Source organism: Leiobunum rupestre, chromosome 2 (assembly GCF_980474605.1).
Source record: "Leiobunum rupestre chromosome 2, qqLeiRupe1.1.hap1, whole genome shotgun sequence".
NCBI classification, from domain to species: Eukaryota; Metazoa; Arthropoda; class Arachnida; order Opiliones; family Sclerosomatidae; genus Leiobunum; species Leiobunum rupestre.
In genome coordinates, this window is record NC_143385.1 from 63,409,719 (window position 1) to 63,418,358 (window position 8,640).

General features: G+C 26.9%; 1 long non-coding RNA gene across 2 annotated transcripts; it reads left to right on the plus strand.

Annotated features, from left to right (window-relative positions):
• The first annotated feature begins 484 nt into the window (after window positions 1–484).
• LOC149958706 (uncharacterized) lies at window positions 485–2,813 on the plus strand. 2 transcript variants are annotated; one of them, XR_016478331.1, is made up of 3 exons: window positions 564–805; window positions 2,150–2,376; window positions 2,434–2,813. It is a non-coding gene; the product is annotated as an uncharacterized LOC149958706 (long non-coding RNA). The 2 variants fall into 2 exon arrangements; XR_016478330.1 differs by lacking the exon at window positions 2,434–2,813 and having other exon boundaries at window positions 485–805; window positions 2,150–2,422.
• Window positions 2,814–8,640: the final 5,827 nt, after the last annotated feature.

Consider the following 8,640-nt stretch of genomic DNA (forward strand, 5'->3'; position numbering starts at 1 on the left):
AATAAATGAAATGAAATTAATAAATGAAATGAAATTAATAAATGAAATGAAATTAATAAATGAAATGAAATTAATAAATGAAATGAAATTAATAAATGAAATGAAATTTAAAAATGAAATGAAATTTAAAAATGAAATGAAATTTAAAAATGAAATGAAATTTAAAAATGAAATGAAATTTAAAAATGAAAAGAAATTTAAAAATGAAATAAAATTTAAAAATGAAAGGAAATTTAAAAATGAAAGGAAATTTAAAAATGAAAGGAAATTTAAAAATGAAATTAAATTTAAAAATGAAATGAAATTAAACAATGAAATGAAATAAAAAATTAAAAGAAATGAAAATAAAAAATATAAATGAAATAGAAAATTAAATTAAATAAAAAATTTAAATTAAATAAAGTAATATAAAATAGCTACTAATTATTCAATTTCAAGCAGATAGTATAAATGAAATTATTTTGCACAAAACAGTCTCAGGAACTAAATATATGAGATAATACATTTATATTTCGCGGGAGTTTTGTATTGGGATGTAATCATTTCCAATACCGAACACCGCAGCGCTAAAGGCGGCGTTGACGTCAAAGAACCAGTCCAAGGTTGAACTTTCTCTCCAGACAAGGAAGTTTGTATCAACCGTCTACATGGTTTTTCCTAGAATTTGAAGTGTTTGAAACGAGAATCACGATTGCAACATATTATGTCATACCGCGTGGAAGTTATGGACGCTTATTTGGCGTACAAGAAAATACAAGAAAATACCCCGGAATATTTATAAAAGGTGTCTTTACCACGTGTACAAGTAAGTATTTTACCGTATTTATATATGTATATAGTTATGTATACTTCTATTGAGATATTTCTATTTCTAAGGTGATATTTCTATTTCTATTGTGATATTTCTATTTCTTTTGTGATATTTCTATTTCTATTGTGATATTTCTATTTCTATTGTGATATTTCTATTTCTTTTGTGATATTTCTATTTCTATTGTGATATTTCTATTTCTATTGTGATATTTCTATTTCTTTTGTGATATTTCTATTTCTATTGTGATATTTCTATTTCTATTGTGATATTTCTATTTCTATTGTGATATTTCTATTTCTATTGTGATATTTCTATTTCTATTAAGATATGTTTATTTTATTTGAGAAATGACTATTACTATTATGATTTTTATTTATTTTGATATATTTATATTAATTTTAAGATATTTCTATTTATATTTATTTTGAGATATTTATATTTATATTTATTTTGAGATTTTTATATTTATATTTATTTTGAGATATTTCTATTTATATTTATTTTGAGATATTTCTATTTATTTTGAGATATTTCTATATATTTTGAGATATTTCTATATATTTTGAGATATTTCTATATATTTTGAGATATTTCTATATATTTTGAGATATTTCTATATATTTTGAGATATTTCTATATATTTTGAGATATTTCTATTTATTTTGAGATATTTCTATTTGTTTGGAGATCTTTCTATTTGCTTTGAGATATTTATATTTATTTTGAGATATTTCTATTTATTATGAGATATTTCTATTTATCTTGAGATATTTATATTTATTTTGAGATATTTATATTTATTTTGAGATATTTCTATTTATTTTGCGATATTTCTGTTTATTTTGCGATATTTCTATTTATTTTGCGATATTTCTATTTATTTTGAGAAATTGCTTTTTATTTTGAGATATTTCTAATTATTTTGAGATATTTCTATATATTTTGAGATATTTATATTTATTTGGAGATCTTTCTATTTGCTTTGAGATATTTATATTTATTTTGAGATATTTATATTTATTATGAGATATTTCTATTTATCTTGAGATATTTATATTTATTTTGAGATATTTATATTTATTTTGAGATATTTCTATTTGTTTGGAGATCTTTCTATTTGCTTTGAGATATTTATATTTATTTTGAGATATTTATATTTATTATGAGATATTTCTATTTATCTTGAGATATTTATATTTATTTTGAGATATTTATATTTATTATGAGATATTTCTATTTATCTTGAGATATTTATATTTATTTTGAGATATTTCTTTTTGTTTTGAGATATTGATATTTTTGTTAATTCATAATTAATAATTTTAATTTAAATAGGTGGAACGATGGCTCAACCGGAAGGGGGAAATGAAGTAGCCAAATGCAGTGGTGAAAATAAAAGTGCGAATAAGAGCAACGCTCTGGTTACTGCTTCGAATCAAAAACCAATCGTGACCATCCACCACACTGGAACGACTTACGGCTGCGTTTACAACGATAAAGGCAAAATACAAGTTAATGTTAAAAATAATAATCAAAATAACCCGGAAAGTGGAAATTAATAAGTATTCTTAATGAAACATTAAAGATTTTCGAAGTAAAACATACAAATTGTATTTCAGTTCAGTAAACAAACATGTCATATACACGCAACGAGTAGACTGTTTACTCCAACTCATCAGAAGATGGCGCTACACAACACTAGGAAGCTTTGCAATTTCTATTTAATAAGGGCGCGCGACGCACGTTCGGTGTCACGTGTTAATTGGAAAGTTCCGCCGAGCGTGCGTCAAATAGAAACCAAAAAGCCCCTAATGTTAAGTAGAGAAATCTGCCGCATTTTCGCAATAGAAATCTCAATACAAATCGTAAATTAAATATTTACCTTTGCAAAAATTCAATAATTTTTCACAAATCAGGAATATCCCAATAAATTACAAAATAAACGTTTGAAATGTTTAAAAGAAAGTAATGAACATTAACAATCATTTGAAATTTATAATACTGTATTTTTACCATGATATTTTCATTAGAAATATCTTAACTTGAAATTTTTATAAAGTAAATGAAATTACTGTAAAATATATCAACTTTTCCAAATAAATAATATTGTAACTTCAACAAGTTATAAAATTAATCCACACAAATGATAGCACAACTTCAAGTTACTATAAAATTAATCTTTTTCCAAACAAATAATATTTAAATTTCGAGTTAGTATTAGTTTAATTCGTTTATTCCCATTCGACCGAAATCCCATTCGACCGAATCCCATTCAACCGAAAGAATTTTAAAATGTAGCCCAATTGGCGGGGTGATTTGGTATTTTATTTATAAGGTATGTACTATCGAAGATCCATGTTTAGGTTAGGTTAGGTTAGGTTAGGTTAGGTTAGGTTAGGTTAGGTTAGGTTAGGTTAGAGTTGGTTAAGTTTACTATTTCAGTTTTGGTTCAGTTACTTTTCTTGACTAGGTGAAGATAAAAATATAATTCATGCTCATTCCATTTTATTTTCAAATAAATGCACAGTACACATAAAAGCGACTTCAGTAACTAAATTGAAAACATAGCAAAAGCCAATTTATATAGCAGCGTTCGGTCGAATGGGACACATAAAAACGGCACGTTTCGGCGGAATTCGGTCGAATGGGACACCTCAAAAACCGCCTTCGGTCGAATGGGATTTCGGTCGAATGGGACTAAAGCAGTTTAATTATCTATTTCCAAACAAATAATATTTAAGGGATTTAAGGGGTGAAATGGGGGTAAAATCGTCAAAAAGTTAATGTATTTATGATATTTCTCGTGACGATTTGTTTTTTCGTATATCAACATATTGTGTTCAGGCCAGCTTGTTCATTTATCTCCGCTTATCGCGAGTGACACTTGAACGTATATCTTATCAAGTTTTATCGTACGTAATAAGATGAAATGATGTAAAAATTGATAACCTAAGCAGCGCGCGCGCGGATTACCCGGGGGACGCGGTTAATTTAATTTAAGAGTGTTTTGACGTCATGGAATATTCGTTGTTAAAGTAGAATGTAAAATTTTTTTAACTTCATTTTAATATCATTGTAGTACGCTTGGCACTTGAACCTATCTCACGAGTATTTCACTGGGTGAGAGATAACGCGCGCTTGCGTGGATTACCCGGGAGGCGCGGAGCACGCGTGCGCGGTTAATTTGAATTTAAAACACGGATTTGAGTGTTTTGACGTCATGGAATATTCGTTGTTAAAATGACGTAGAATGTAAATATTTTAAAACTTCATTTTAATATTATTAGCACGTAAGTTTTAAATTTGTTTATCATATTTTTATACCTATATTTACATATTGAAATTGTTACGCATACATGGTTCCCATTTAATATTGGGATATTTATAGTAATAAATACATAGAAAAATACTATAAAAGTTCAAAACGTATAAAGAGTCCTTCAAAGTACTTTAAAAGGATTTTATTTACGAACTAAATCCATATTTTTTTTTCAAACTTAGAAGTTAGTTTGTATGAAATACTTTCTAATACCTGAAAAATGGACTTTAGAGTGGATAATTAAGTATTTTTCAATCCTTATACCTATATTTAAATATTGGAATTGTTACAAAAGGTTCTTTTAAACGTAACTTAGTACATTAATTTATTTTGGAAGTTCAAAACGTATTAAGAGCCCTTCAGAGTACTATAAAAGGATTTCATTTACAAACTTCAAAGTACTTTTAAAATCCTTTTAAAGTACTTTGAAGGACTCTTTATACGTTTTGAACTTGAATAAAATTAAAAACAATAATCTAAGATACCCTTTAAAGTTAAATTCCTTTAGAGTTTATCAGTAAAACCACTTACTTTAAGTATTTTTAATCCGTTCGGTCTAATAGTAGATTACGCACCTATAATCCATGATGTTTTCATTTAAATTCAAATTATAACGGATTGAAAGTTTGAAGAAAATATTAATTTAGTTTGTAAATGAAATCCTTTTATAGTACTCTGAGCTTAATACGTTTTGAACTTCCAAAATAAATTAATGCACTAAGTTACGTTTAAAAGAACCTTTTGTAAAAATTCCAATATGTAAATATAGGTATAAGGATTATCCACTTTAAAGTCCATTTTTCAGGTATTAGTAAGTATTTCATACAAACTAACTTCTCAGTTTGAAAAAAAAATATGGATTTAGTTCGTAAATAAAATCCTTTTAAAGTACTTTGAAGGACTCTTTATACGTTTTGAACGTTTTAAACTTCTAAAATAAATTAATGTACTAAGTTACGTTTAAAAGAACCTTTTGTAACAATTCCAATATGTAAATATAGGTATAAGGATTGAAAAAATACTTAAAGTAAGTGGTTTTACTGATAAACTCTAAAGGAATTTAATCATAAATAGACAATAGTTTTGAAATTAAGTTGGCTTAAGGTAAAAATTAGAATAATTTAGAAAATTCTGTTAAAAATTAGTACAATTGGGGAAAATTGGTTAAAAGTTGGTATAATTTGGAGACTTGTTAATGTTAAAAATATAGAATTAATTAGAATATACTTTTAAAATTGAAGATATAGAAAGGCAATTACGAACGAGATGATGATTTAAAAAAAAATTAGATTTTTCAATGAACTGTAAAACGCTTCTATAGATGGCAGCCTTGTCTCAAAAATTTATTTTCCTTAAAAGGTGTTATACATTCGATAAGCAGTGACGAGAATTCCCGTCAATCAGAGTAATATTTTATCAGTATATCTCAAATTAATTTTTCTCAGTTTTCATCAACATACCAAGAAACAAGATCCCCAATGCGGAAAACTACGTGAAAACGCGCCGGTGTCGAAAAACGTGCTCATTCGCGGAAAACGCCCTTATACGGAAATATACGCGGTAAACCCACTCGTATGCGGGAAAGTTCCCGGAAAAACCCCCACTACCCAATGCCACACACGTCTTATATAACAGTTTATCTCTTTAAAGTATTGAATCACTCGACATAATAAAATAAAGTTTGAAAATATTTCCATTCTACGTCACTTTAACAACGAATATTCCATGACGTCAAAACACTCCATGTTTTAAATTCACGTGACTACACCGGAAACGTCTCTGTGTTATTCGCTTTAGTAATCAAGCCGACTCAAACTTATGTTTTACTCTTTATTATACGAGGTTTTAACATACACCATTTCAGTACATTCTTAACTTATTCCATACGCTATTTAAAACATATGAGATAAAGATAACGAGGAAACAAGTTAACTCTGAACATATATGTTATGCTCTATACGTGAAGGATGTTGTAAGCTTAAATTCATAATGGTTAATGTGTAGTATTTTTCTACCTTTTTACATTTTATAGTATTTCTTTATCTATATTTGTGTATCGGAAAATTGTTTTTTTTTAAATATTTTCTGTATATATTTGCGTATCCGAGTTGTGTGTTGTCGTATTAAAAGTAGAAAAAGGAATTTTTCATAGTGTTATTCTACCTATTTACATATCGGAAATGTATTTATATTTTACCGTATTTAAAATATAGGTAATTGTTTTTATCGTATTTTTATACCTATATTTACATTATAGTAATAAAAGATAACTATTGTAGAAAATAAAAGATATTTTAATTAAAACATTTCTTAATTTCTTTATTGTCTAAAAATATTTACAATATTTACAAATTTTTATATTGTTTAACTTCATTAATTTTTAAAAATGTAATTGCTTGACTTAAGTAAAGCGTGAAAGTAATTATTTTCAAAATTATATTTACAAATCTTATCACACAAATTTCATTTAATTTTAATTTTAGTGTTTGATAGTATCTTTCTGACTATATTTGTGTATTAGAATTCTATTTTACCGTATTTAAATAGTAATAAAAGCGAATTGAAAGTTTGAAGAAAATATGAATTTAGTTCGTAAATAAAATCCTTTTATAGTACTTTGAAGGACTCTTAATACGTTTTCAACTTGAATAAAATTAAAAACAATAATCTAAGATACCCTTTAAAGTTAAATTCCTTTAGAGTTTATCAGTAAAACCACTTACTTTAAGTATTTTTCAATCCTTTTACCTATATTTACATATTGGAATTGTTACAAATGGTTCTTTTAAACGTAACTTAGTACATAAATTAAGTATTTTTAATTTACCGAAATTAAAATATAGGTAAGTGGTTTTTATCTTATTTTATACCTACGGAAGCGATAAATAAATTATAGCAATAAATTTTTTAGAGTTTGGGGATGGGCGAAAAAAAAATAAGGCTCTTCGTTTTTCCAACTGCTTTTCTGATGTACCCAAAAATGGACCAAAATAGACCAAAAGTACCCTAAAAACGACCAAAGTCACCATTTTCGGCCCTATGTACCCCATTTCGAACCAAAAGTACCCCAAACTGGACTTTTTAGCTTTATTGTAATGTTAAACTCCCATAGAGCTTCCCCTAAAAAGAAAAAAACTTGCGGTCCAATTTTGGGTACATGAATTATTTTGGAGAGGGAATCCATGTTTTAAATTCAAATTAACCGCACCCCCGGGCAATCCGCGCCTCCCAGGTAATCCGCGCACGCGCGCGCGAACACTATCTTCCCGCCTAGGTTATTAAGTATCATACAACTTACATAATTTCAACTTATTTCGTACGATAAAACGCGATCGAGATATTCGTTTTAAGAAATACTCGTGAGATAGGTTCAAGTGCCAAGCGTACTACAATGATAATAAAATGAAGTTTAAAAATATTTCCATTCTACTTTAACATGACGTCAAAACACTCTTAAATTCAAATTAACCGCGCCCCGGGTAATCCGCGCGCGCGCCGCCTAGGTTATAACTTTTTACATCATTTCAACTTATTCCGTACGATAAAACTTGATAAGATATACGTTCAAGTGTCACTCGCGATAAGCGGAGATAAATAAACAAGTTGGCCTGAACACAATATGTTGATATACGAAAAAACAAATCGTCGCGAGAAATATCATAAATACATTGACTTTTTGACGATTTTACCCCCATTTCACCCCTTAAATCCCGGATCCCGACGATCCCGTCGATCCCGATCCCGGGATCGGCGTCTCGCCCTCACTTTCCTTCTACTTAATTATCTATTTCCAAACAAATAATTTTTAAATTTCGAGTTAGTAATAATTTAATTTACTATTTTCCAACAAATATTTAAATTTCGAGTAATAGTTTAATTAACTATTTCCAAACAAACAATATTTAAATTTCGAGTTAGTATTAGTTTAATTAACTATTTTCAAACAAATAATATTTAAATTTCGAGTTAGTTTTAGTTTAATTAATTATTTCCAAACAAATAATATTTAAATTTCGAGTTAGTATTAGTTTAATTAATTATTTCCAAACAAATAATATTTAAATTTCGAGTTAGTAATAGTTTAATTAACTATTTTCAAACAAATAATATGGAAATATCGAGTTACTAATAGTTTTGTTAACTAGTTCCAAACAAATAATTTAAATTTCGAGTTAGTATTAGTTTAATTAATTATTTCCAAACAAATAATATTCAAATTTCGAGTTAGTAATAGTTTTGTTAACTAGTTCCAAACAAATAATTTAAATTTCGAGTTAGTATTAGTTTAATTAATTATTTCCAAACAAATAATATTCAAATTTCGAGTTAGTAATAGTTTTATTAACTATTTTCAAACATATAATATCATAAATTCAGGTAATCATTAAATTGCTCTCCTTTTCCATCTATATCACATGAAAAATTCACTTCCTCAAATAAAGAAAATTGTTACTTAAAAAAAAACATTTTTGTAAACTCTTAAGGTCTAATACCCCCAGTAAATGTC